Source organism: Hevea brasiliensis, chromosome 16, assembly GCF_030052815.1.
Source record: "Hevea brasiliensis isolate MT/VB/25A 57/8 chromosome 16, ASM3005281v1, whole genome shotgun sequence".
In the NCBI taxonomy this organism is placed as follows: domain Eukaryota; kingdom Viridiplantae; phylum Streptophyta; class Magnoliopsida; order Malpighiales; family Euphorbiaceae; genus Hevea; species Hevea brasiliensis.
The window spans coordinates 40,849,553-40,876,922 of record NC_079508.1 but is presented as its reverse complement, the minus strand read 5'-3'; the positions used below and the strand labels follow the sequence as shown (position 1 = coordinate 40,876,922).

Genomic DNA, 27,370 nt, shown 5'->3' with positions numbered 1-27,370 from the left:
GTTAAGTCAGTCAAATAATTAGGTTAGGGAGCCAGAAGAAATATTGAATTATTTGCAAACCGGGATGAACCGGCGAGGGGCAATTTGGTCAGTTGACCCCGAGAGCTGACTCCTGACCTAACTGTTAAATAAAATCAGAGAAAAGAAAATTTCGGAATTGAGAATTAAATTAAAGAACTAATAGAAAAATAAATAGAAAAAAAAAAGAAAATAGAAAAGTCAAAAGGTGATGACATCATGCATGACCTCATGCATGATGCCATAAAAATGATACTTAATATATTTACTTAATTGGAATTTTTGGGTCTTCCATAAGTAAATAAAACAAAAGAAAAGAAATAAAAAAAATTCATTTAGTCATCTTTTTTTTTCCTTGTTGCCGCCTCCTATTCTTCTCTCTCCCTCACCATTGCAAACTCCATTAAAACTTGTCTTCAAGCTTTGAAACCGCCATTAAGCCTCAAATCCTTCCATACTTGCTTCACAAAAACTTGATTTAGTCACTTGAGAAGGAACTTGGTCATCAAAGAAAGAAGAAAAGAAGAGGGAAATTAAAGAATTCAAATTCAAATTGAGGTAAGTGCAATTTCAAGTTTAGATTCTTATTGAATTCATGAATTTAAGTTTATGTGTGATGAAATTGCATTAGAAATAAAGGAAAACATGCTTAAATAAGGGAAGAGAGAATGTGGCAGCCATGGAACCCTAAGGTTTTGATGGTATTTAGTTAGGTTAAACATGAAATCTAGGTGAATAGATATTATATATGTGAATTGTATATTTAGATTACATGAATTGTGAAGATTGGACAAACTTAGGGTTTTGGACATTAGGGTTTAGAGACCAAAAATGTGAAAAACTTGTAAATGGTGTCTTTGACCTAATGTGAAGTGAGAAATGGTCATTTGTGACCTAATTAAGTGTGTTAGAAGAGTTGGAATTAAAGTCAAATTCGGAGGGAGTGTGGTCATGCTGCTGCAGCATGACCAAGTCAACTTTGAAGGACCAAAAATGAAATTTTACAAGTCCAATGGATATGGGACCAATTGATGATGAAAATAGGCACTAAATGACACAATTTTCATTTAGGAAGCATGCCCAAAAAGTGACTAAAACCTAGTGAACAAATTGACCAAAGTTGAAAATTTGCAGGCTGCCCTGCACAAACAGACCAAATGAACAGTGTTTGTTCATTTAGTCATAACTCGAGCTAGGCAAGTCAAAATGACCTGAAATTTTAGCAGTGGTTATATGAGATATAGATCTAAAACTTTCATGAAGAATACAAACCCAAATTATGCCATTAACCCAATCAAATTACTAAGCAAAGTTGAATCACTGAACCTGCAGAACTACAGATTTACCATATGAATAGTAAAGTTTCAATGGCTATAACTCTCTCTAAAAAACTCTGATTTAGGTGATTCTTGAACTGATGGAAACCTAAGACATAGTAGAACATTTCATATGAAGAAAATTAGACCAAATTATGGACTTAACTTGATCAAATTGCTGAACGAAGTTGGATTAATAAATCTGCAGAACTAAATTCTGTAGCATGAACAGTAACAGTAATTTGGATATAACTTGAGCTACAAAACTCCAATTGGAGTGATTCAAAAAGGATAATAAACTTAAGACAATAGGGAACATTTTCTATGAAGGAAGTTTTGCCAAATTCCAATAGAAAAGTGACCAATGGAACAGTGCAACCTTAGACACCAAAACTGAAAATTTGGCAATTTTGCCTAAAAGACCTAAGTTTTGAGAAAATGACCAAAACCAACAAGTTTAGTGACCAAAATGTGGTATGTGGGTGAAGTTGGAATTCCCATACCTATTAAGCCTTAGAAAGTCAATAATTTGACTTGAATAGTGTAGTGAATAGTAACCCGAAACACAAAAATTTCAAGAACGTCGAGTTTAGCACATTAGAGCTGGATAAAAGTAAAGTTAAATTTATTTTTGGATTTATGCTAAGTTATAGTACTGAAACACTGTGAAACTGTGTGTTTCAGCTGAAAAAGACTTGGAAGCTCGGAGAGACTGAGTCAAGGCCTAGAAGTGACTCACGTCAGGTTTGTGCACAATAAACTTTATTTGAGCATTTTGTCATTGAAAATTTGATTTAGTGTGATTAATGAAAATTTGAAGTTAATTATGAATTGTGTTGCCATCTTGTGAATGAAATTGTGACTTTGGAAATCTATTAGATTTCTCATGAATCATTTGAATAAAATGTTTGAAATTGATTTTTGATTCACACTTAGCATGACAGTATCTTATTATTCCTCCTCCATTTATGGGGTGAGATCGGTTATCTTTCCTCCCTCTCTGGTTTACCAGTTGAGGTTGTAGATCGAATGAGTACTCATTAGCTAGCTAGCCACCTCCTTCATTGATTTCGATTAGTGGGGTTGTAGATTGCTTTGTCGTGGTGTACAATGCAGCATTGATCGGAAATTTTGTGTCATGGCTTAAGTTGTGTATGAATTGGCAACACTGTGTTCTTAAATTATTTGACTAAATTGTGTTATTATGAGCTTTGATAATTTGTGAAATGTGATTGAGAAATATTTAAATTGTGTTTTGGCAATGAATGATTTATGTATTATATTTCAAAATTTTATTGTGCACCACTGAGTATTTTTATACTCAGCGATAGCTTGTTTCTTTATCAGATAAGAGCAAAGAAAGCAGAGTGAGTCATGGATTGACAAGAACTTCTTGATCCTTTCTGTACGGGTATTGTTTTATACCCTTGTAATTATTTTGATGTAAATACTGTAATGTCATAAGTATCAATGTAAAGTGAGCAGTTGTATAATAAATTGTAATAATATTATTTTTAGATTTCATATCTGTAAAGTTAATTTGTGCATACAATATTGATGGAATGATATGAAATAATTTGTTTTGAGAATTTTGAGATGTATTGACTTGAGAATATTTGGAGGTTGGGAGTTAGGAAAAATTTATTGGAAGTGTTTTTTACAGGTTTTTGAAGAACGGTTTTTTCCAAATACAAACGGAACTCTATCAAAATTTTTATAAAATTTGCGGTAAAATTAAAATGGACAAAAATTTTTACAAGTTTATAAGCTTTGAATAAATGATTTTAATTCCTACCAAAATGCTCACCACTTCCAAAATGCAAGAAAATAGTTTTAAAATCCCTTATAGTATACTTAATGAATTATCGGTAGGTGAAGTTCAGTAGTTCATTAGGTATTCTACGGGATCATGTTATGCCTTACAGAGGGGTAAGGTGTAACACCTCAAGTCCTCTATTGTTATCAAGCTTCCAAGCTTGATTTTCCAAGCTTCCACCCACCAAAACTCATATGACCCTTTATAAAAAATACTCTTCATACCCTAAGGAAGCTATAGACACCCATTGGAAGCAAAAAAATTGAAGTTAGGGAAGCTCAAGTAAGGTTAGTGCACTAATCCCTGTTTTTCTCTTTATTAAACATGAAAAGCATGTTTAGCCAAGCATAAATCATGAAAACAAAAAGAAAATCTTGAGGAAAGAACCCTTGAATTTTTGGCAGCCATGGAACTTGAAATTTGTTGCTTTTAAGTGATGAAAAATGGTTCCATGAGAATGTGTGATGAGTTGAAATATTTGGGAGCTTGATTGTGTAGTGTTTGTGTAAATTTGAATCTTTGAAAACTAGGGTTTGTGTAAATGTTGAGGACTTTGTGTAAAATATTGAAATTGACCTATTGAGTTGATATTGTTGCTTATAGAAGTGTATTACATGCAAATTGAAGTAAGAAGTTGAAGGAATTGAGATATTGGGAGTGTTCAATTTTCTGCAAGTTTGGACTCAATGAGTCCAGTGGGTTTATTGACCCATAACTAAAAATGTGTGACTCCAATTGGCATGAGGCTAATTGGAGGTGAAAATAGACTCAAAATAGCCCATTTTTCATGGAGACATCATGCCAAAATTTTGTCAAAATCATGACCAATTCTCTGCCCAAGGATGACTAAACACTGAAACCCAGAAAATAACTATGTGTTCATTTGATCATAACTCTCTCTATACTGGTCCAAATGATGTGAATTTGATATCATTGGAAAGCTTAGATATAGGGCTACAATTTTCATGAGGACCACTGAACCCATAAATGCTTATAACCTAACCTAATTGCTACCCTAATTTGAGATACAAATCTGTCCAGAACCCTGATGTCTAGAAATTGCTGGACATAAACTTACCCACCCAGTTTTGGCAAAATGTCCATAACTTGGTCTACAAGAACTCAAATGTAATCAAACTAGTGGCAAAATGTCCACAAGACACAGACATACAAAATTGGTATTTTGACCAATACCCAAAAATCAAGAGAACTAGGTCAAATAGATAGAACAAGTCACCCCACCAAAACCTAGAATCTGATCAAACTTCTCTTGACCCTAGACCAGTCTTTTGGTCATATATCCCTCTAGGAAAATCCAATTGAGATGAGCCATACCTTTCCAGAAACCTTAGAGACAGAGCTACAATTTTTTTTTAGAAACCTATCTCAAATTATGAATTTAAGAACCTTGAAATTTGACCTGCATTCACTAACCTGAACTGAACACCTGTTGGAACAGGGTATAGGAGCCCAGGTCAGTGATTTGACTATAAATAATTCTAAAAAACTTGAACAAATGTGAGGCAAATTTCTCAATGATAATAAGACATAGGACAATAAGTTTTATGAAGAACACTATGCCTAAAAGTGACTGCAACATGTTCCATTAATTAGGTAATCTCTAAGTGTAAAAACTGTCTAGTTAAGGAACCAGAATCTGGATATGAGTCAGTTATGGTTATCTGACCATAACTTGAGTTCTAAAAATCAAATTGACATGATTCCAAAAGGAAAAATAAATATAATGGATAGGTAAAAGTGAGACACAAAAACTGAACCTAAAGAAAGGTCCATGAGATAAATTATCTTGTGGTAGGAAATCAACCCTAACAAGTCATTAAACACTAAATCACATGAAAGAGGTATGTGGGACCTATTTTCCCACTATAAAGTGACATAAATATTTCTAATAAATAAGTGATAATGTTTGATTGCCCATAGGTTACCTAGACTTGTTTATTTAGTTTGGATCAATTGGTATACCAATTAGGGGCTACAGATAGTAGTACTACTAATAAGAATAATTATTAACAGATAAAATCCATCTGATATGATTATTCTACAGGCCTCATGCCTGCCCGTTGGCCACTGTGCCTAATATTATATTTGGCTTAAATGCCATGCCTGACATGACCAATGTATACTGGATAGACATATGGTTGTCTAATCAGTATACTCCCATGCATCCAGCTTTTATAATTTGTTATAGGTTTCTTGGGCACTGATAAAAATTAATTAAGACTTAAATTACAATAAGTAAACATAAAAGATCCCGATAATGTTAATGGTTTCCAAAGTGCAATAAAATTGTAAAAGACCCAGAAATTATGATTTGCAACTATTAATTCAATTGTTTAATTATTGTCATTATAAATTATGCAACACTAAGCGTTATGCTTAGCGCGTTGGTTTTCCATCGCATAGGTACTGGAGATCAGTCCCAGCAGCCGCAGCAATAGTGTCCTGACAAAGCTCTGACCAGATCTGACACCGTCCAGAGTCACCTCACCAGTCTTTTTGTATTTTGGTAGGGCCCATGTATAAACTAGTATTTTGGTTCATTATGCCTAATCATAATGTAATTACTAGTTATGATGTGTTCCATTTTAAACTTGTAATTAAACTTTGAGATTAAAATGAAAACTTGTAATTTATTATCTATGAATTTCCATATGAATGCAATAGATGATACTTCATTTTGAGATCTTATAAATATTGTAAATGATATGATATAATAGAATATGATATGGAAATATGAGAAATGAATATGAAAATGTTAACAGGTGATTAGTGGAACCCGCCAGACGCTAATAAAACAGAGGAGGCTCTGTCGGGGTCTCCACAAAAATAAGTTATATATAAAAAAAAAATTCTACATATGAATTACCTGTTTTAAATGATGTTAAAATTTACAATGGATATGATAAGGCATGATAGGGTGCTCAGGCACCGAATGTGGCACTTCTTGCTCGGCTATACAGTAGACGGATAAGGGGTGTCACATCAGGTGCATGATCTGGTATATGACCAAAACAAAGCCAGAAGAAGAAATTTGGACTGCAATTCCGAGATAGACAAAACTCTGAGAGCCATCAGGAGGGAAAGGAAACATCAAGAGTATGATCAAGAAGATCCTGAAATTCCAACCATGGACGATAATAATGACAGACCAAGACTCTTGAGAGACTACGGAGCTCCATCTGTCCAAGGATTTCAGCCTAGTGTCACTAGACTCACATTGGAAGCCAACAACTTTGAATTAAAACCAGCATGGCTTCAAATGATTCAACAAACCCAGTTTGCGGGTTCACTAACAGAAGATCCACATTATCACCTCCAGTGCTTTCTTGCCCTTTATGAAGCATTTAAGATGAATAGAGTGTCTAATCAAGCCATAAGACTCAGAGCATTCCCATTCTCCCTTTGAGATAGAGCAAGGAAGTGGTTACTTTCTCAACCAACTGGAACGTTCACCACTTGGAAAAACCTCTAGCAAGGTATTTTCCACCTACAAAGACTGCAAGACTGAGACTTAAGCTCAACACCTTCAGACAAAAGGAAGGTGAATCACTCTATGACGCATGGAAAAGATATAAAGACCTGCAGAGGGAATGTCCACACCATGGCATAGAGGATTGGCTACTAGTGCAAAACTTCTATAATGGGTTACTACCCTCTACAAGGAGCACAGTTAATTCAGCTGCAGAAGGTGACTTAATGGAGAAAACAGTGACACAAGCACTTGAACTTCTAGAGAGGGTTGCATACCATAATTATGAGTGGTCAAATGAAAGAGGAAATGCAAGGAGAATAGCAGGGATCCTGGAAGTGGACGCCCTAAGCATGATAAATATCCAATTTGATCAGCTCATAAAGGGACTCGACAGAATGCAAGCCAACGCAGTTGGTACAAACAGTCAACATAAGGACAACTATGGAGGAGGGTACATGAGTTCATAATATAATAGCTTCAATGAATCCTCTACATAACACATGAACTATGTGAATAATGAAGGAAACTTCAACCAAAGGCAGCCCAACAATCCATATTCAAACACTTATAACCCTGGATGGAGGAACCACCCAAATTTCTCATGGTCCAATCAGCAGAACCAACCAATAAACAAGCAATAGGGTACAAATTGTTAGCACCCCCTGGATTTCAGAATAGAGGCCAAAACTTTGCAAAGCCACCACTGCCTCCTCAACCTCAGTAACTTGAACCGAAGATGACCATGGAATCCATGATGGAAGGGTTCCTAGCTGCTTAACAACAACAGAATGAATTGATTAAATAGCTGACTTCCAGAATGGACCAACTTGCTACCCATAACAAGATGCTGGAGAATCAAATTGCTCAGCAAGCAAGTTCTTCAAGTAAGGCTGCTGGTAAACTGCCTAGTCAACCGGAGATGAATCCAAGGGAGCATTGTAAGGCAGTTACATTGAGGAGTGGGAGAACTCTAGTACAATCAGAGAAAGAACCAACAGATGAGACCTTAGAAAAATCTGAAAGCCAAGCAGAGAAAAAGGAGGGAGAAGCCAAGAAAGATCAGGAAGAGGAAACAGGGAAGAAAAAGAAGTTACCAGAGCCATACTAGCCCCCCCCCCCCCCCCTACCTTTTCCTTAGAGATTTCAAAAAGCCAAATTGGACAAGCAGTTTGAAAAGTTTTAGAAGTTTTATAGAAACTTTATATGAACATCCCCTTCACTGAAGCACTTTCTCAAATGCCATCTTATGCTAAATTTCTTAAGGAAATTTTATCAAAGAAAAGAAAGCTGGAAGACTATGGGATAGTAGCTCTAACAGAGGAATGCAGTGCCATACTTCAAAACAAACTGCTTCCAAAGTTGAAAGATCCAAGAAGCTTCTCCATACCCTGCCTCATTAGCAACAAGAAAATAGGCAAGGCCCTCTGTGATCTTGGGGCAAGCGTGAGTTTAATGCCTCTATCAATATATAAAAAGCTGGAGATCGAAGAACTGAGGCCCATGAAAATCTTATTGCAATTAGCTAATCGATCTATTAAATATCCAATGGGCATACTTGAAAACATCCCTATCAAAGTGGGCAAATTCTTCATTCCAGTAGACTTTGTTATCCTTAAAATGGAAGAAGATGTTCAGATCCCTATCATCTTGGGAAGACCATTCTTGGCAACCGTCGGAGCCATCATAGACTTCAAAAATGGGCGACTAACCCTCAAGGTAAGAGAAGAAGAAGTGGAATTCAACTTGTTTGACACAATGAAACACAAATTTAAACCTGATGAATGCTTCAAGGTTGACATAATTGATAAACAAGTTGAAGAGGAACTTCATAAGACACATCCTAAAGATCCTCTTGAAGCATGTATTGTGCACAGCCACACAGTGGATGATGAAAATACAAAAATAGTAGCCTGTGTACAACAGTTAGCAGCTCATCCACCCCTACCACCCCTAGCTCAAGCCTCCGAGATGGAGAAGTTAAAAGAGGAATAGCCCAAGATCAAGCTCCAGGAAAACGCCAAACAGGTAGAGCTTAAACCTCTCCCATCCTCACTAAGGTACACATTTCTGGATTCAAACTCTAAATATCCTGTTATAATCAATGCTAGCCTGTCTAAGTTAGAAGAGGAAAAATTGTTAAGAGAACTTAGGATCCATAACAAGGCCATAGGGTATAAAATAGAAGACCTGAAAGGAATCAACCCCTCGATTTGCATACATAGGATACCTATGGAAGAAAACAGTAAACCCACTATCGAGCACCAAAGAAGACTTAACCAAAACATGAAAGAAGTAGTCAAGAAAGAAATTTTAAAACTATTAGATGCAGGTATCATATACCCAATTTTTGATGGTAAATGGGTTAGTCCAGTACATATAGTTCCTAAGAAAGGTGGGACAACTGTTATCCAAAATGCAAAAAATGAACTAATCCCTACTAGGGTAGTCACTGGTTGGCGAATATGCATAGATTATAAGAAATTGAATAGTACTACTAGAAAAGACCATTTTCCTCTCCCTTTCATCGACCAAATGTTAGAAAGGTTAGCAAAACACTCTTATGTCTATTATCTAGATGGGTATTCGGGATTCTTCCAAATTCCCATTCACCCAGAAGACCAAGAAAAGACCACATTCACTTACTCTTATGGAACATTTGCATATAGGAGAATGCCTTTTGGTCTTTGTAATGCCCCCGCTACCTTTCAAAGATTCATGATGGCTATTTTTTCTGATTATATTGAAAATATCATGAAAGTTTTTATGGATAATTTTTCTATCTATGGAAGTACTTTTGATGATTGCCTAGCTAATTTATCTAAGGTGTTGAAATGATGTGAAGAATCAAACCTGGTCCTAAATTGGGAAAAATGCCACTTCATGGTAAGGAAAGGTATAGTTCTGGGACATTTGATATCAGAAAGAGGAATTGAGGTTGATAAGGCAAAAATTGAGATCATTGAAAACATGCCACCACCAACATCAATCAAGGGAGTGCGAAGCTTTTTGGGACATGCAGGGTTCTACAGAAGATTTATTAAAGATTTTTCCAAAATAGCTAAGCCACTTGCCAACCTGTTAAGTTAAGATATTCCCTTTCATTTTGATGAAAATTGCCTTGTTTCTTTTAACAGGATCAAAGAAGCCCTGATCTCAACACCAATAATACAGCCATCAAATTGGGAGCTACCATTCGAGGTGATGTGCGATGCGAGTGACTTTGCAGTTGGAGCGGTGCTCAGGCAAAGAAAAGATAAAAAGCTCCATGCCATTTATTATGCTAGCAAGACACTCGATGACGCACAAATCAATTATGCTACCACAGAGAAGGAATTTGTAGCAGTGGTGTTTGTAATGGACAAATTCAGATCTTACCTAATTGGGTCAAAAGTCATTGTATTCACAGATCATGCTGCAATCCGGTACCTTTTAAACAAGAAGGAAGCAAAACCAAGGTTGATTCGATGGATTCTACTCTTGCTAGAATTTGACCTTGAAATCAAGGACAAAAAAGGATCCGAAAATGTAGTGGCTGATCATCTTTCCAGGCTAAAATTTGAGTACATAGGAGACTTCGAGGATTTGCCAATTGATGACTCATTTCCTGATGAGCAATTACTTGCATTCTCCAAGACTAAATGGTATGCTGACTTTGTTAATTTTCTTGTATGCAGGGTATTGCCTCTAAATATGACTTATCAGTAAAGGAAGAAATTCCTACATGATGTGAGATATTACACATGGGAGGAACCTCTATTGTACAAGAGATGTAATGATGGGCTGATAAGAAGATGCATACCAGAGGAAGATATGGAAAGTATCCTTCAGCATTGCCATTCATCACTATATGGAGGACACTTTGGCACCTCAAAAACAGTAGCCAAGATTTTACAAGTAGGGTTTTACTGCCCACATTTGTTTAAAGATGTGAGATCCTTTGTCCTAACTTGTGATCAATGCCAAAGAACAGGTAACACTTCAAGTAAGAATGAAATGCCACTACATGGTATACTTGAGGTAGAATTGTTTGATGTATGGGGGATAGACTTTATGGGCCCATTCCCCTCTTCCCATGGAAATAAGTATATTCTGGTTGGTGTTGATTATGTGTCAAAATGGATAAAAGCAATAGCCACACCAACCAACGATGCTAGAGTGGTCACAAGGTTGCTTAAGAAGAATATCTTTACAAGATTTGGCACACCACGAGCAATAATCAGTGATGGAGGAAGTCACTTCTACAACCAACAATTCGAAACACTACTGAAAAAGTATGGGGTGACTCTCAAGGTGGCCACACTTTATCATCCTCAAACCAGCAGCCAAGTAGAAATCTCAAACAGGGAACTGAAGCAGATTCTAGAGAAAATTGTAAACAGATCCAGGAAGGACTGGTGCATGAAGTTAGATGATGCACTGTGGGCATACCTCACTACATATAAAACTCCAATTAGCACAACACCCTTCTGACTGGTTTATGAAAAATCATGCCATCTCCCTGTTGAACTTGAGCATAAAGCTTACTGGGCAATTCAGATCCTAAACTTTGATCTCAAAGCTGCTAGTGAAAAAATGCTCCTACAACTAAATGAGTTAGAAGAAATCCGACAGGATGCATACGAAAATGCCAAAATCTTTAAAGATAAAACCAAAAGATGGCATGACAGGCACATAGCAAGAAAAGAAATAAAAGAAAGAGATCTGGTCCTGTTATTCAACTCTAGATTGAAACTCTTTCCAGGAAAGCTGAAATCAAGATGGTCTGGACCTTTTAAGGTCAATCAAGTCTTTCCACATAGAACAGTAGAAGTATGGAGCGAAACCTCTGGAGCATTTAAGGTCAATGGGCAGAGACTGAAGCCTTACTTTCAAGGAGAACCCATAGAAATGGGAGTCAATTACACCCTCGACCATCCTACTGATAGACCATAAATAAGCAAAGTCCAGCTAACGACTATAAACAAGTGCTTTTTAGAAGGCAACCCAAAATTTTTCTGAACTTTTCTTCTTTTCCTTTTTCATATTGATTTTTGTTTCATACTCATTAGTATTTCATTTTGTAGGACCTTCTGGAAAAGAAAAAAGGGTAGTAGAGAACAAGAGAGGAGAGGAATCATCGAGTCAAAACCACAAAAGAGAAAATTAGACAAAATCGGGGAAGTAGCTCTATTGCTAACCTTTGCATCCATTTCATGTGTTGTGATAATAAAAATTTTCATTTGGGAAAAATTTGGAAAATCAAAAAAGTACATGGGTCATGTACTGGTTTCACACGCCCCGTGTAACTTTCTAGAAGTCCGTAAATTTCTTGCAATTTTAGCTCTTAGGGAAACAGAAAGTTACAGGGGTCTATAGCCCAATTTACACGGACTGTGTAATGTTGCTAGCAGAATAGCTTGAAGACAGAAAGTTACATGGGTCCTCTTTGTACTTGACATGGGGCATGTAACATGTCCAGCAAAGCAACTCGAGAGGCAGTAAGTTACATGGGTCCTAGAGCTTCATTTACACGGGCTGTGTATTATGATAGAATTTGAAATTTTTGAGCAAAAATTTACATGGCCCTACATGTCGGGACCCGTGTGGTGATACACGACCTGTGTATCATATCGCAGACGCGACTCCTGGGGAGCAAAATGCGCTAAATGAAGAGTCTTAATGGCTCTTTAAATGTACCCCTTAAACCCGTTCATAAAGGCAAAACCCTTAATCTCCACCCCTCTTAGTCTATAAAAACCCCTCAAATCTCTTTTCCCTTCACCAAACCCTATTCTTCTCCTTCCCAAAAACTCATCAATGGCTCCTGTAAAAAGATCTGCACGAAGAATGGGCTCTTCCTCAAGGCACGAAGGGGAATCCTCACCTTCTTCCCCTCAGCCGACACCCCAATGGCCAAGAATAAAGGCAGCCTCTCCTCAACCCTCTCAACCAGCCCATCCTCTACCGCAACCCCAACCACAAGCCGCTCCTCAACCAGAAATCTCCATTCCTTGGGGATTTCGTGATGATGTCCACAAGGCAATGTGCACCCAACTTCACACTCAGAAAATAAGCTCTACAAAATACATGGATTTTGCACTGCCGGAGCAAATCGGGCTGTAGGATGAGATCAACGGGCTACTCGATAGCATCAGGTGGATAAGGTTTGCCCAACTCCAGTTCTCAGCATACCGGGACACTACATTAGAATTTTTTAACAGTTTCAAGGCCACCTTATGGCCTACCGACAGGGAAGGAAGAGGCAGAATTGAATTTCGCCTCCTTGGTGTCGACCGGGTGATGAACATAGATGAGTTCAATGCCATCTTTGGCTTTGACAGTGTCGACCACCAGGATATCCCTAGAAACCGCATGCTCTACAATAGCATCAACTTCTTGAGTTCCATTGCCCCGAACACGGAGCTGTATAACTCCAGCAAGTCCAAATCCATGGGCATCACAAGTCCAGCCCTGCACTACATGCATCAGTTTGCCGCCCACACCATCATGGGCCGTGGTGACAGCCTTAGCATGGTAAACGCCAGCTAGCTATTCTTCTTGTGGTGTATGGTCATGGGACAGCACTGTAACACCAGCTTCTTTTTGTGCAACCACCTCCGCCGCCTCTATCATCAGCCTACCAGGCACATCGTGCTTAGTGGCCTTGTCATAACCATCGCCCTCCACTTCAGATTCGTTCCAAGACATCACAGACTGCGCTCTGTCAGTGGAACATCAAGAATAGATCAAACCATCTACATATCCATAGGGATATGTAAGAAGGTGGGCAACACCTGCTACCTGCTGGATGCCAAAGGGAATGCCATCCCTCGGAGAGACGAAGCACAAGAAGGACCTGGCGAGACTTCACAGCCACAGGTGAAAACTCAAGAGCCCATGTTTCAGGAGTCCCCCGCTCGAGTGCTTCAATACACACCACCACGCACAGACCCGGTACTTGCATACCTGCAGCGCATGGAAACCACAATCAACAACAGGATGCGAGCAATCGAGGACAGCCTTCAGGAAGCCCATAACAAGTTGGACATGCTAATGGAGAGGCTCGATGAAGAGGAGCCAGCATCGCCATCATCACCATCAGAGACCTTTTAGACTAAGGACTATAGGATAGGTTCTTTATTATAAAATCTTGAATACCTTAGTCCTAGATTGCAATCATAGGTCTCTTTTATTTGCTTTATGTCCAAACTTTTCAATGCTTAATAAATAATATGCTTTCTTATAATCTTTGTACGTTTTCTCTAATTTTTCATATTATGTTAACATTGAGGACAATGTCCGGTTTGAGTTTTGGGAAGGGGGGGGGGGGGTTGGGGTTACAAGTGCATTGTATATCATTACATGCATATCATTACATTGTTTAATTCAGCTATAATATTCTTGTGTATCAAAATTCCAGAAAAATATTGAAAATTTTTGAAAATTTTGAACTTTGAATTGTGAAACTTAGAACTATAATCAATTTCTAGTAAGCTAATAATTAGACACCACGGGATAGAGGAATGAACGTATCTAGATAGGCAAAAAGGGATTCTAACATGTTGTCTGTGAAGAACCTAATCTCTTTAGTAGAATTAGACTAGTTAAACCCCTTCATAGCTATTAATCTGTCACATTGAACTTGTAAAATTAGGAGAAAATTTTTTGAAATACAAGCAAACCTAAAAATGCCTCAGCAGCTCTAGAACATGTCTCTTGGACCTATTGAGGCGAAATCCTAGCATATGCTTGATGAAGAAATAATTAAGGCATTCTTTGCTATAGCCTCACTAAGCCTTAGCCACCCCTAATTAAAATGTATATCCCTTGTAGCCAACTTGAAGCCTATATTTATCCCTTATATTTTTTTTCCTTGCTTACCCATATTATTTACCTAGCCCCTAGCCTAAACACATACCTACCCTTTTGAGGAAGCTAAATGCATAAGTAAAGAGTCTATTAAAGTGCAAAAAGAAAATGGAGAGAGGATGTAGAACTCAAGAAAGAGTCCAAGTGTGCAATTGAAATCAAAGAAAAATTTGCCTTTCCAACCAAGCAAAAGCAATGAGTTTGGGGGGGAGAGGACAAAAGGGACATAAAAATAAAAAAAATAAAAAAAATAAAAAAAAAGAAGTCCCAAGATAAGTTTCATGTAAGTATGCTTGGCACTATTAAAAAAAAAAAAACCAAAAGCCCTTCCTCTCTATATAAAATCATTAGAATAAACTTATTATACTTGATATTTTATGCATACATGCTATCCTCATATTTGCATTCCCTATAAACCTTTTATTGTCAACCAAGTCATTATCCCTTTAGCCCATTACAGCCATTTTAAAGACCTTTTGATCTTTTGAAAAGTGTATGCTACATTAGTAGAGATAGGAAATTGAGATATGCCTATGGAGTTGGAATTGAGTTACTTCATGATAATTATCCACAATAGAGGCAAAGTTAGGGGAGTAAGTGTTTCTCAAGTTTATCCTGATAAAACAGGTTATTTGTGACTTATTAATGGCCTTGCAAAGAGGAATAATTAGTTGAAGCACCAAAAAGGAGGTGAAGTTCTAAACAGGCAGCTATTAGAACCCTTATGCCTTGAAAGAGGGTAATTGGTATGAAGGTTGGAGGAGTTCAATTTTGTGCTTATTAAATTGTTGGTTATATTCCTAAGTATCCCCTGAAATGTGTTTTAAAATAGAGTTTTGTTTTGCTTAAGGACAAGCAAAAGTTTGAGTTTGGGGGTATTTAATACACTTGAATTGTATAAATGTTTTTAAGAACAATTGTATAGTATCTCATAGCATTTAGGTAAGTAATCTCTTGCATAGTAGTTGATTTCATTAGTTTTTGTAATTTCTATTATTAAGCCCTTAATTCCATGTTTTCTGCATCATTTCAGGTGTTTGGATGAAGCCCCAGAGTATAAGAGTACAAAAGGGAAGCTTGGAGAGGTCAAAAGACTCAGAACTTCTGCTGATACAAAGTACACGGGCCGTGTAAGCAATGCCACAGACCTGTGTAACCTTCTGCCAGACGAAAGCCAGAGAGCCAGTGAAAAAACAAAAGTACACAGGTCATGTAATTGGACCTGTGTAATCTGTAAGGACCCATGTAAGTCTCTGCCGGGCACAAGCTTGAAGAACTTTCTGAGAACAAAAGTACATGACGGGCGTGTAGCGGCCTGCTGCACCGTGTACCTCTCTGTGCCAATGCAAGACTCCGCAATTCCACTCCACTAAGTTACACGGCCCTGGACCGTGTACCATGCGGCAGCCAGTTTTCAAACCCCAATTCTCGCTCTTGTTTACACGTTCAAATCAGACTCCTAAGGCTTTTGGGACTCAAAATGACCTAACCCTAGAACAGCTATTATAAATAGAAAGAGAAAATATTAAAAGAAGGATCCTTTGACAACACCTTTTTTTATGAGTTTTAAAGATACTAGTGACTCTGCACTCTCCAGTCGTCTTGGGGAGAAGAATATCAGTATCAAGAGGAGTTTTTCAACTAAAGTTCCACAAGATCAAAGCTGCAAACCCTCTTTGGTTCCTTTATTCCATCTCTTTAAATGGATTTTTATTATTTTATTTCTTCTATATGATTTCTTTTTACTGTCTTTGCCTTTTTATCATGATGTTTGCTGAACTTATGAGTGAGTAGTTTTCTTATTCTAGAATTGGGAGAGTAATGCTTGTAATCATTATTATGAATAAACACTAAGTTTTATTTATTGGATTTGAGATTTGTTCCTTGATTTAATTTCTTATGATCTTAATGCATGCTATGTGTTGGTACCCACTTAGTATTGATTGTAAATATTAATTGAAGGACTGAAAGATGAAGATTAATATTAAAAAATCAAGATCTTAAACCTAGGAATTCTGACCTAGACATAGGCTGATACCTTTGTGGAATTTCAAAATTGGTCAAAGACCTTAAAGGATTTTAATTAATTTGATCGCCACAAAAGTCGGGTTTAAGTTAATTAGAATACACCCTAGGTGCCTTGAGAGAGGACTTAGGATAACTTAGGACTGATTTCCATCAAGGCAAACGATCCTCAATCCAGTAAGTAAATGAGGTAACATCCCTAGTAAGATTCAAGTGTGAAATCTTAATTCTGGAATTGTTTTAAATACATTATTTCATTTTAAGTTTACCATTCTAGTGTTTAAGGTTAACAAACTTCATTCTCTAAGTATTCGATAGCCTAGACAGTCAAAATTACTGTGTAGATTGATATTTACTAATCAAATTCCTCGTGGGAATGATACTCTACTCATCACTTTATTACTTGTTAGCGATCCGTGCACTTGCAGTGGTTAAAAAACCAACGAAACAAGGACTTCAACAGCAGAAGTTCCTTCTGCCTACCCATTTCTCTTTTCATTTCAAGGCTCCAAAATCCAATTTTATTTATAGAAATGACTTAGAATTAATGCTATGATGTGTTTATAAAGTATTAGAAGTCTGGATAACTCAATAAAGTCCATATTTTATAAGATCAGACATGAGGAACCTAGAAAGTTACACTTAAGGAATAATTGCAGTTCATGTTTTAGTGTTGATAGGCTACAAGAGGTAAGTAACATTAACTTTAAAGAGTAATAATCAGTTTATTTAATTATAATTGGACTCATGACAATCAACATATATCATTTCATGATATTATTAGGTTGTATGTATCTAGAGCACGAATATATTACATTAATGTATAATTAATTGTTGATGCTCGATAGATGTTGAATGGCCCATTAATTTCCCTCATGATATGGTCATGAATGGTATTACGTGGTAAGATTAGGTGAGGCCTAATAAGTTCCTAGCTCACTATTTATAATAGAGGATGTCCAGAGGAGCTTCTTTATGAGCCAGGCATATTGTTTATGGTAATAAAATGAAGTCCTGAGAAGTATTTTTATGAGTCAGGCAAATTGGCTATGGCAAATCAATGGTGACAAATATATCTTATGTGAATTATTTGTGATATGAAAAACCATATGCTATACGCATTCCATATGTACAAAATGAATGCAATTAATAATTATAACTTTTAGTTTACTCACTGAACTTTTCAAAGTTTAACCCCTTCTCTTAACCACGAGTGAAGTGTTACAAGATTAGAGATATCAACATAAATGCAAGCAAATTGCAGGGGTCTAACAAGTTTTAATGTATGACTTGAGAACTTTATAGTGGACTTGTAATCGTAAATTGTTAGTTACTGTACTTGGTTTCAATTTACTATATATAATATGCAAGAATAGAATAGTTTTTATGTTTGTCTTAAACCTTAAGCACTCTTTTATGATTATGTATGAATGGATGAATTATATTTTAACGTGTATGAATGTTTTTATAAGGCTTAAAATTCAAAGCCTTTTTAAATGAAATGTTTTTATGCTATGATGAAAATGTTAAAATATAGTTGATTATGAGATGCTTTGGGTTTTGATTTAAATGAAATAAAAAAATGTTTTTATTGGGTTTTAGACTTGTTACGGGTTCTTGTAGCCTTAAGCTTATCTATTCCCTAATGCGGTAGCGGCCTCTAGTTGGGTCATTAATGTCACATTAATAATATATTTATTTTTAAAATAAATTTTATAACTATTAAAATTTAAATATTTTATATAAATATGATTTTAATTTATTTTTAATTATATATTATATTTTAAATTTTAAATTAAATTTATCATATATTAATCGAGTAAAATTTTAAAATTATAACTTTCATAAAAATAATAATAACTTAGTAATTCATAAATTACATTATAAAACATAATTGATCCAATTGTGTTTTAGTCATGTTCCAGCCCTGTTCTAATTGTGTCACATTTAAATTTATCATACAAGATATACAAATAATATTATAAAATTTTAACATATACAAACGGGTCAAATACGTGCCAGAGGCGTATTATGCGCGTATTGGAGTTGGATGGGTGTTGAATATGAGACTTCACTACTTGTCCTCCTAAGTCCCCACTGCATTTAACGTGTTGAAAGTTTGTTGTGACAAGATACAAGATTTTTAGGTGAGATAGCAATTTATCATAAATCATAGACATAAATTTCTATTTGGATTTTAACCTTTTTTAATGGTTTATGGTCAACTAAGTTTATGCATGACTTAAGGAGTGCAATTATTTTCGATTGCTTTCCATGTGTTCGAATGAACTCGAGGCTTATATATATATATATAATGTTTTACTATAATATGCACCTATGTTAATAAGAATGCTTAAAAATCATCATGTTAAAAAGCTTCTTTTTTATATTTTTTTATACAAAATTATCTTATCATATTAAATATTAACTTTTTACATAAATATTTTCAAATTTCAACTATTAAAATTTTATCTTATAAAAAAATAATAATTATCTAAAATTTTTTTTACTATATATTTTAAGAATTTTTAAAATTTAAATATATATTTCAAATTTCATATATTTAAAGTCTAAGAATTTTAATAATGATATTTTAAAAATTGCTACTTGATATATGTGTATTTTTACTTTATTTGTCCTTTTACTGTTATGTGTCCACTAATTAAAAAAATAATAAAAAATAATTTATTAATCAATCTATTTGAAAATTTTAAAATTCTTAAGTTTACAATTATATATATAAGTATTCAACAAAAAAATTATTTATAAAATTTAAAAAATAATAATTTTAAAAACACTTCTTATATTTAAAGTTTAAAAATTTTACTAATGATATTTCAAATATCGTCATAGCATGGCATTTTTTTTCCTATTTTGTTTCTCATTTTATTGATACATGACTATGTTAATTAATTTTAAAAAAATAATAATAAATAATCTACTAATAACTTATTTATTTATCAACACTTAAAATAAAAATACAATTAATTAAAATTTTTACCATAACAAAACTTATAATGTGCTTATGAAAATAAAAAAAAAATACATAATAATTTTATTGAAAAAATATAAATATTTAGAATTTACAAAATTTAAAATATTTAGAATTTACAAATTTTAAAATATTTGAAATTTCATTTTAGTTATTCTTTTTTTATTTTATTAGTGTATAGAATTTAAAAATTTTGGTAATATTTAAAATTTAATTTTTTAAAATATTTAAAATTTTATTTTTATTTATCTTCTTTTTTTCATTAATGAATATTTAAAATTTCATTTTTTTTTATTTTATTAGTGTATAGAATTTAAAATTTTTGGTAATATTTAAAATTTCATTTTTTAAAATATTTAAAATTTTATTTTAATTTATCTTCTTTTTTATTAATGAACATTTAAATTTTCATTTTTTAAAATATTTAAAATTTTATTTTAATTTATCTTCTTTTTTTATTAATGCGTAAAAACTTTAAAATATAAAATATTTAGAATTTAAATAAATCTAATAATTTAGAAATATTTTCTTTTAATTATTAATTATATAAAATATTTAAATTTAAAATATTAGATAAAGCATAACTGAATTTAAAATTCTATTTTAACTTATCTTATAACAAGATTTTATGTATATAAAAAATATTTTTATGAGAGTAGTTAAAATAAAAAAATAATTTAAAATATTCGATAAAGCATAACTGAATTTGAAATTCTATATTGACTTATCTTTTTATTTTAAATAATCTCATAAAAGATTATATATAACCATTTAATTTATTATTTATTTCTTTAGTAATCATCAGTGTGTTTAGACTTCCATATGCAAGGGGAAATAAGGTCCTAGTGCAACTTCAATAAAGCAGCGGAGTGCCTTAAATTATGAATAATCTTCAAACGCATCTACCACATTTGTTTAGACTAAGGACAATCCTGTAAAACGTGTAGAAAGCTCTTTTAATTTAGAAATAGAATCAAATGCATGTATTTCTAGTTCACATTGGCTACTAGGAGGAGCTCCAAGTCAAGCAAAGTTGTCTAAAGTGGTGAATGATTGTGAGAAAACTTATGATTCAAAATATTGAATAGGTTAACAGAATTTTGAATTTGGACAAAATAGAGGAGACATTTGATCTGCACCTGTCTGACCTTCTTTTTTTCTTTTTCAAATAGTTACATCACCCCTTAAAAATTCAATTGTTATGTTGTTTTTCTCCTCATCTTATTATTATTATTATTATTATTATTATTATTATTATTATTATTATTATTATTATTATTAAACTCTAGGACACATATGTGTCTGTTGTATTTAAGAATTTTTATGTCCTAAAATTTAACTTATTAGGGTTAATCACAATTTAACTTATTAGGGTTAATCACATTGGACTAATTGATTTTTCTTTGTAGTAAGATTATGGTGAGATATGTATTCCAAATTATAATGATATATTGGTTCATGTTCAAATGAACCTAAATGATAATGATTCCAACCATCAAGTTGGTATAATTAAAAAAAATAATTTTATTTAAAAATATAAAATAATTTTTAGATAATGTCTAATTGAGTTTAAAATTTCATTTTAACTTATATATATATATATATATATATATATATATATATATATATATATATTATAAACATATATAGCTAAAAGCTAAAGAATCAAAATAAAATTTTTACAAGTGTTTCCACCGTTAATTAACACTTGACATAATTAAAAATATAACTTTTATTTGAAAATACAAAATATTTTAAATTTAAAAATATAAAATATTTAAAATTTCATTTTAAAAGTAAAATTAGTTTTATTAAATAAGACCTAATTGGGTTTAAAGTATCATTTTAACTTATCCTTTTTAATTATAAATTTAATTATTAGTATTAAATAATGTTTAACTTAATCATTTTATTTTAATAATTATTTGTGTTAGATTAAAATAATACATTTACCCAAAAATAAGATAATAAAAGCACAATTATCCATGTGAATTCCCATTTCTATTCATCATCTAGTAGCGGGGCTAATGATACCAATGTTGAGAATTTTAATAAAAATTAATTTGCATTTAACATAATTAATTGAAAATTATAATATAAACAAAATTTTTGTATAATTTTAAAAATATTAAATTATATTATTAAAATAAAATTAAATAAAATAAATCCGAGTAATGCACTGGCAAAATAAGTAGTTGTTAAAGTAGAAATGAAGCATAACTTAAGGCTATAAGATGTGCATGTTATGGTTATATGAACTTGAATAAACAATTTGCGTGTGTAATTTAGAGATTCACACTGTATGACCAAGAACCTCAATAAAGACATAAGAAGATAAGCTTTACGAAATACAAGTGGAGGTTAGCCTTTGTTCTAAGATAAGCCTAAGTGAAGAGAATGCCTAACATCCTCCCTCTTTTGTACCCAATATTTCGAACCTTGACCATAAGGCTCATGGTAAGAGAAGGACAGTAGACCTTTGCAAAGGGGTAGATTCGTTGCTCACATCCCTTCCAATTTTGTTTCAATTCTAATCGGAGCGGCAACTCTAATCAATCCTCTGCCTTTTAGCTGTAAATATCCAAGCTCCATATTAGTGTTACTAGAAAATGGAGGTAAAGCAGCTCAAGGTGCAAAATCACTACTCAAAGGCACTAAACAGGTTGGAGTTAAAAAAAATGCCTCCCACAAGTGACAACTTGTAATATCCCTTGAGCTTGTAAGAAGAAATTGAGAACAACAACCTTGGTATTGTAAAAGAAGAACACTTTTTCTTCTTACTAAATGTAGTGGTTGTTGTAGGAAGTAGGAGTGTACATGAAACCATCCAAACCAATGAAACTGACGAAACCTTAATAATTCGAACTTAATTTTTATGGTTTTATTTGAGTTGTATTGGTTATGGATTAGAAATTATATAAACTGATATATATTGATTTGGTTTTGATTTTGAAAATTATCAAACCAATGCAACCCCAAATCATTGCTTATTAATGACAATGAAGAAGGGAAACCCTTAATACCACTACTGTAAGTAAATATTTTATATGGTGTATGAAGAAATTAGTAAAAACTTATTATCAAGAAGTCTAATTTGAAATTAAATGTGTTAAATTATTTTTTTTTTTGGGGGTTATTAGACAAAAGAATCCAAAACTTTTAGGTTTTTCATGATTGTAGCCTTTTTTTTTTTTTTTTTGTCTTATAGGTAAAGCTTAATTAGTTGTCACAATTACAGCTAAAGAGATTAAATTCAATTTAAGAAAGTAACAATAAATTACAATGTGGTCCCTAAAGTTTTATTTGATTAACAAAATAATCTATTGATTTAAACTTCATATTTAAATTTTTTTATTATTTTTACATTATTTTTAATTGAAATTTTATATTAAAAATGTTTTTATTGATTAAAATCTATTTTAATATAATAAACAATTCAAAAATTACATAATAATAAATAAAGACAAAATAATCACATTGTAAAAATTTTTTCTAGTTGTCAATTACGTAAAGTAATCACATTTTAATAAACAACAATTTTTTACATAATAATAAAGTTCATTGATTTGAACTCTAAAATTTCTTTCTAGTTGTTGATACACAATTTTTTTCCAATAATTAGTTTGTTGTCTAGTATATTTATTTTTCTAAATTGATGAATAATTAATATGATTTTAGAAAAATTAACTGCTATTTTTATTTTCAAAATTATGGACGATTTTTTGTGATTGATAAGGAAATATAGAGTGACTCGCAAAATGGCAATACCTTACCACCCTCAAACAAGTGGATTGGTGAAGATTTCAAATAGGGAATTGAAGAGGATCCTTGAGAAAATAGTAAATCGCTCAATGAATGACTAGTCTCTGAAATTAGATGATGCACAATGAGCCTACCAGACTACCTTCAAAATTCCTATTGGTGAAAGAAAAATGCACTTAAGGGTGTAAAGTTAGTAATTTTGAAATTTTCAACCCTAATATTTTATACAATATACAAACAATTTATACTATTGCATAAACACATGAAAACATATAATTTTGGTCATATCAAATTATGTTTCAATTGCTAACAAGCCTAATTTCTATCAGGAAACTAAAACACCAAATTAACAAGTTAAAGTTTAAGGAAATTTAGCTCTTAGGCACATAATTAAATTCCAACATCAATCCGGGTAGTGAAGACTACCAATTATTGATCCTCTAGATTGTCCACACAAACAAGAAGACCAAGCACTTTTAAAAAAGCCAAAAACCCTTCCTTGTTCTCCCTTTGATTCGGCCAAGGATAGGAGAAAATAGTTTTTAGTGGTTTTAGGCTTTTAACTTTATGGTAGTGAAGAGAATGCTTGGTTTATAACTTTAATAGTTGTTTTATTATAATGTGATAATTTTGCATAATTGACAACTAAAAAAAAAATTTAACAGTGTGCTTATTTGTGATTACTTTATTATTTTGTAATTTTTGAATTCTTTATTATATTAAAATATATTTTAATCAATAAAATTCATTTTTTAGGATAAAATTTCAATTTAAAATAAACAAAAAATATATTTATACTATACATATATATTTTATATGATAAATAAAAAATATTTAAATATAAAGTTTAAACCAATGAACTATTTTGTTAATCAAATAAACTTCAAGGACTATATTGTAATTCATTGTTACTTTCTCAAATTCAATTTAATCTTTTTAGCTACAATTGTGACAACTAATTAAGTTTCGACTATAAGGCACACGAAAAAAAAAAAGTTTTAGTTACAATTGTGAAATGCCCAAAAATTTTGAATTTTTTTATCCAATAGGACTTTTTTTTCAATTAATAAATGACAATAATTTTAATTATTTAATTTAATGTATGCATTAATAAGAGTTGAGTTATAAAAACCTTAAAAAGTTTTATATGAATCAAAAGAATTAAAAAAAGCACAACTCAAATTATCAAATCGAACTCAACCCTTTTTATTGTAAAAACCAAAGATATTGGATTTGTAATTTATTTTGTTGGTTTCGATTCCAACACTTTCTAAACTAATTGGTCAGTTTAGTTTGGATAAATACTTAACCCGACCAAAACAACCCCTGTACGCCTATAGTAGGTTAACACAAAGCTTCTTCTAGAAGCTTTATACACATGACCTAAGTTGTCACACTTTTCCCTTTCTAAAGTAATAAGGACACATGTCTCTTTCTGGGGTACGCCACATGCAAGCCATTTACCACCTCTTTGGCTACTTGATGCTTTAAGCTCTTTAGCCATTTTAACCATAAGCTATTAGCTAAGCCTAGGCCCAAGTCCAAGTCATATCTTCACATTGTAGAGACAACCCATTAACATCTCATATTAGTTGGCTTGGGCCCCAAAATGTGTATAGAGAAAATCTATTATCTTCCTTAGATAGTGTGTAACAACCTCTTTCCATAATATTACTATTCACAATAATTATCACATTGTAGAGACAACCCATTAACATCTCATATTAGTTGGCTTGGGCCCCAAAATGAGTACAGAGAAAATCTATTATCTTCCTCAGATAGTGTGTAACAACCTCTTTCCATATTATTGCTATTCACAATAATTATCGTTTAGGTGATAATACCGCACTTTTCGAGGATTTAGGTTTCATATGTAAGTATTTCCCTACGAGATACAATTAGGAGTCAATTTGAATCAAAATAACAACTTTAGGAGTTTGGACACAATAAACTACACGACCTGGTCATGTAATAGGCCGTGTAGTGTTCTATTTTAATGAAAATTGAGTGCACAACTAGCACTCCACTCTACCCCTTCATCCTTTCCGTGCCCATGTGGCATTTGGCCAATCTCCACTGGAGACTACATGAAGTTTACATTATAACATAACTCATCTACATAACATCTCATCACTTATTTTAAATTTCATTTCTAATGTTCAACATGTATAATGTCAATGTTTTTAAAGCCATCAATCTCTCGTCTTAATCATTCATAAAGGTTTTTACATAAACATATTAATATATACTACTATGACAATGTAATGTGGATCCTAATGCATTGTTTCATTAAGATTTTTAAATCCATATACTTACTCCATATCATACAATAATCATATTCTTCCATTTCAAGATCAAATCAACTTGCCACATATATTCTCCTAAATAATTTTATTACCATAGCAAAGATTGGAAGCTTAGGTACTCACATTATGTTTATCGGAATCAGTAAGCTATTTGTCAAATACTCAACATCAAACTCATAATTTAAATCCTAATAGCATCATATAGCCGTTAAGCATTCAAATCACTAAATAAAGTTGGGAGACCCAAATAACCAATAAGCCACATTCCTCCATAATAATCACACATGAACTTTAAATTCTTATGTTCTTATATACACAAAACACCAAAAACATAACTTAATGATTTCTATACATTATCATCAACAGTAAAAGCGGTAAACTACATGGCTTGGCCAAGTAATTCTCGGACGACACCGTTTCCCCTTCATTCAAGTTAAATAATTATGTTTCCTTTTAAAACCAAGCAAAATATATTATTAAGCATATCATTCTCATGATATAATATACATTTTCATATTATAAGAACCTATTTCATCCACATTCATATGAAAGAGTACCTCAAAGATTTAATTCTCAATTCCAAAAATTTACTGACTCAAACTCAAACAAAGCCTTTATTCCAAAAATTTTATTAGGATTGGCTATATGGATTCTCTTTCTTCACTCTAAATGATTTTGGGTTAAATCCTCGAAAATGTGTAATGCTTCTAGGTCATATTGGATTCTCTTTCTTCACTCTAAACTACTCTCCTCCAAGTCAGTTTAGGTTTACCCCTTTTTTTCTTTCTATCATCTAATCCAATGTGCTCTACTTGTCTAACTGAAGCCTCCATATGTCTATGTTTCACATGACCAAACCACCTCAATCTCCCTTCTCTCAACTTATCCTCAATTGGCACCACTCTTACCTTTTCTCTAATACTCTAATTATGGACTTTATCTAGTATAGTATGGCTACGCATCCACCTTAATATTCTCGTCTTCACAACTCTTATCTTAGACACAAACGAGTCCTTCATTGCCCAACACTCACTACCATATAACATGGCCAGTCGTATGGATGTACGGTAAAATTTTTCTTTCAACTTATTGGAAATCTTCCGATCACATAAAACTCCTGTGACACGTCTCCACTTCAACCATCCGACTTTAATCCTGTGAGTAACATCCTCCTCACATCCCCCATCTACTTGAAGGATTGAGCCGAGATATTTAAAGTAATTACTTTGGGGCAATACCACTCCATCTAAACTAACTCCTTCCCTATCACCAATTTGGCCTTCACTAAACTTGCAATGCATGTATTTTGTCTTCGTTCTACATAACTTAAAGTCCTTTGACTCTAGAGTACTTCTCCAAATCTCTAGCTTTCTATTGACTTCTTTTCGCGTCTCATCTATTAGAACTATATCATCCGCAAATATCATGCACCAAGGGATACTTTCTTGTACATGTTTCGTCAATTCATCTATAACCAATGTAAAAAGGTAAGGGCTTACAGCTGAACTTTGGAGTAATCCAACTGAGATACAATAATCTTTACTAAGTTCCATTACAATCCAACTTACATAATTTTACAGAACTTGATTTCTATTTATGTTTTAGAGTATATTAACATACATATAGATATCTTCAATCATTCTCTTTTCTTTCGATCCAAAATCGAATTAAACACTGCAATTATCAACCCTTTCATTTCAACTTTTCTCATTAAATAAGATCGACCAAAATCTTTATATAGGATTATCAAAAAGGAAAAATTTACAGGAATTTAAAGTTAAAGAAGGAGAAGTT

General features: G+C 33.0%; 1 non-coding gene across 1 annotated transcript; it reads right to left on the bottom strand.

Moving 5' to 3' along the window:
• Positions 1-6,672: 6,672 nt before the first annotated feature.
• LOC131175145 (small nucleolar RNA R71) lies at positions 6,673-6,779 on the bottom strand. Its single transcript, XR_009145306.1, has one exon. It is a non-coding gene; the product is annotated as a small nucleolar RNA R71 (small nucleolar RNA).
• Positions 6,780-27,370: the final 20,591 nt, after the last annotated feature.